The sequence below is a fragment of the Dendrobium catenatum genome, unplaced genomic scaffold, assembly GCF_001605985.2.
Source record: "Dendrobium catenatum unplaced genomic scaffold, ASM160598v2 original_scaffold_76759, whole genome shotgun sequence".
In the NCBI taxonomy this organism is placed as follows: Eukaryota; Viridiplantae; Streptophyta; class Magnoliopsida; order Asparagales; family Orchidaceae; genus Dendrobium; species Dendrobium catenatum.
Genome location: NW_021395205.1, coordinates 87,885 through 91,253, shown reverse-complemented (window position 1 = coordinate 91,253; position 3,369 = coordinate 87,885).

Below are 3,369 nucleotides of genomic sequence, written 5' to 3'. Positions count from 1 at the left end.
GAAGCATATCATTTATATAAGAGGATGTCTTTATAGGGTGATAATACTGGATTTTTTCTTTTTTTCTTCACTTCACAACTGTTATCTTTTGTGACTGGTTGGTAGACTTATGCTCGTGACTGGTTGGTAGACTTGTGCTCATGACTGGTTGGTAGACTTATGATTATGATAATCAAGCTATTTTAATTATATAATATTAGTATTTGAAGCTATTAATTGCAGTAAGATCACCAACATAGAGGATAAATCAATAGCAATTTAGAGTCTTTTTTTTATTTTTGGGTTTAGGTTCTACTTCTTAATTTTGCTACTAGACTTTGTGAGTGGTTGATTTTTTCTCAAGTTATATAGGCTTGGTGAAAGGTTGTATGAATTATGTTGGTTTAGAGATTGCTTAGGAGATTTGCTCATGGAATAAGAGGAATTGGTGAAAGGATGTATAACATGAATTGACAAATGGATCTTATTTATATGTTTAGTTAATATAATAAATTAATAATGATAGATTTCTTATATATTGAAGTGATCAATTCATGTGCATTAATCTTTTGCTGTAGATTTTTTTGTAATTTGAACAAAATGATCTATTTTGGAGAAAAGGAAGAAGATTTTTTTTATCCACTATTTTGATCAAAGTTAAGAAAATTTAAGAAACCTATAAATCTATATTATCTTTTTAAAATTATTTAGCCGTCGTTTCTTCTGAACAAAGTTAAAAACATATAATTAAAATTTTTATTCAAGTGCATTTAATGCACATGTATTTAATGCTCAAATACATTTTAATTTTATTCGCTTGCATTTAATGCATGTGCAATAAAATTATACGCTTAAATATAAAAAAATAAAAAATAAAAACATGTGATTTCTATTATGACTATAATGATGATTATCATCATAATAATAATAATAATCTTAATTTGAGTTATTCATATATTTAGCACGAGAGAAATAAAAAATATCTTAATTTCATTATATCTCTAATGAACGAATAATTCATTTGCATTATTATGATTGTAAGATAGTAAACTATGGGTGATTAGCTGTTCTTTTGTGAATGAATTATAATAAACTTATTCTTCTTGTTACCCTTTTAATTTAGTATATAAATATTATGCTTAATGTTATATTTATAATGAATTTTTGAGCTTTTCTTCTAAATGTGAATGAATTATTTTTATGATATTAGTTCTACGGGAAAAAAAATATGTATTTTAGTTTTGAATTATAAAATTATATTAATTTTTTTATATATGATAATTTTAAGTGAAACATATAACTTTTCATTAGTATAATTAATAATTAGAATTGTTTAAACGGATAAAATTAATAACTTAATTTCTAATAAAAAAAATAATTTAAATTTTCATAAGATAAGTTTTTATTTTTAAAATTTTATTCACATGCATTTAATGTCACTATCAATTAAGCAAGCACAAAATTTTATTAATTTTTTTCATATAATAATTTAGTCTTCTTATACTATATATTTATTAAATTTTAGCAACGTGCACTTGGTGCACGGGCAATAAAACTAGTATAATAAACTTGAAATCATTCAGACCTTGATCAAGTTTAAGTGGTGGTTATGTTTAAGAAGAATAAATTAATTTCAATAAATTTTCTTGAAATAAAAAAGTTATCTCTATATTTTATCCAATAGCTTAGTTAGAAATGAATTGAAGAAACTTAAAGCGAGAAAGGTTAGAGAATTGAGTTTTATTCACCCTAAATCAAGCTCCTTAGATGTTTAAATCTTTTTAAACAAAAATCAAATTAAAAAAAAAAAAGAGAATAAAATATGATCTTTTCAAACTTCTTTTTAGAAATATATCATAAGAGATTATCAGTGCAAAATGATGAACCACACTACAAGAAAATCACTCATTACCGGCGAAATTTCGGGCAGATTTTCCGATGTATCTCTGACAAAATATTAAAAAATATTTCCGACAAAATTTCAAGTAAAATTTTTGGCGGCTTTTCCAGCGGATATGTTTTCGACAGATTTTTTGACAGATTATTAAAATATATGAAAATATCATTTATAATTTTTGGTGGATTTTCCATCAAATTTTTTGGCGGATTTAATTAATTAAAAATTTTTTGCTGATCTTCACCTCAAATAATATTTCCAATATAAAAAATATTTAAAATCTTTTAATCTTAATTTATTTCTTTATTCGTAGGAGGTTTATATGTCAAGTAAGCTACAATTTTTTTTATATTCTCAATAAAAAATAAGATAAATAATTTTTTTTATCTTTTTTAACTCTATATAATATTATATATGGCCAATTTATAAAAAGGATCCAATTTTAAGTTTAAATTAGCTTAAGGAGCGTAGTAAAGAAAATTTAAAAAAAGGAGCAAATAAGGATTTTAATTATCCGATTTCATATTGAAACCATAAGTTCATTATCCGATTTCAATAGAAACCGTAATTCCATTCCACGGTTTCAACCAAAAAAAAAAAAATCTTTCCAAAGAAACCGTAATTTCCATTAACAGATTTCTTAATATTTTTTCCCTAAATTTCATTCCACTTTCAATACTAATATATAAATATTTATTAAATATTTAAATCATTAGATTATATTAAAATTAGTATTTATTTATTATTTAAAAATAAATACATGTATATATTTTATTGTCATTAAAATATCAGGTTTCAATAATTTTATTTTATTTTTATTTTTATTCATTAATTTTTCTTTTTTTTATTAATTACATTGTTTTAAATTAAAAACTAATTGAAATTGAATTTAATTTTTTTATTAAATATTTAAAAACTAAATATTGTTAAAGAAATTAATTTATTTTTTTTATTTTTAAAATAAACCAGTAGTTTTTTATTTTTTAAAATTTCGAATTTATTTTTTATTCATTAAATTTTTTATAGAAAATTTCTTGAAAGTCATTATTAATTTTTATTGAGGAACCCAATATCTATTATCCGATTTCTTAAGAAAAATGTTTTTTTATTAAAGCTTTAAACCAAATAATTAAAATCTTTTTATTAATAAATATCAGAGAAAAAACTCGTATCAGAGAAAAAAAAAAAATATTAAGGAACTGGATATCTATTATCCGATTTCTTAGGAAAAAATATTTTTTTAATTAAGCTAGAAATAAGTTTCGGTTTCAATAAAATCTACAACGCAAGCTGAAGTTTCGATTTTCTATTGAAATCGGATATTTAAAATTCGTATTTACTTTCTTTAAATTTTGTGACTCGACACACAACTCTCTTTTGGCCTATTGGTATGAGAGCTTAGGCTTCCAACTAAGAGGTTCAGGGTTCGAGTCTATGTGTATGCGTTGTGTGTGGAGTTTTGCCTTAAATGGCCTAAATGTCCCAAAAAAAAA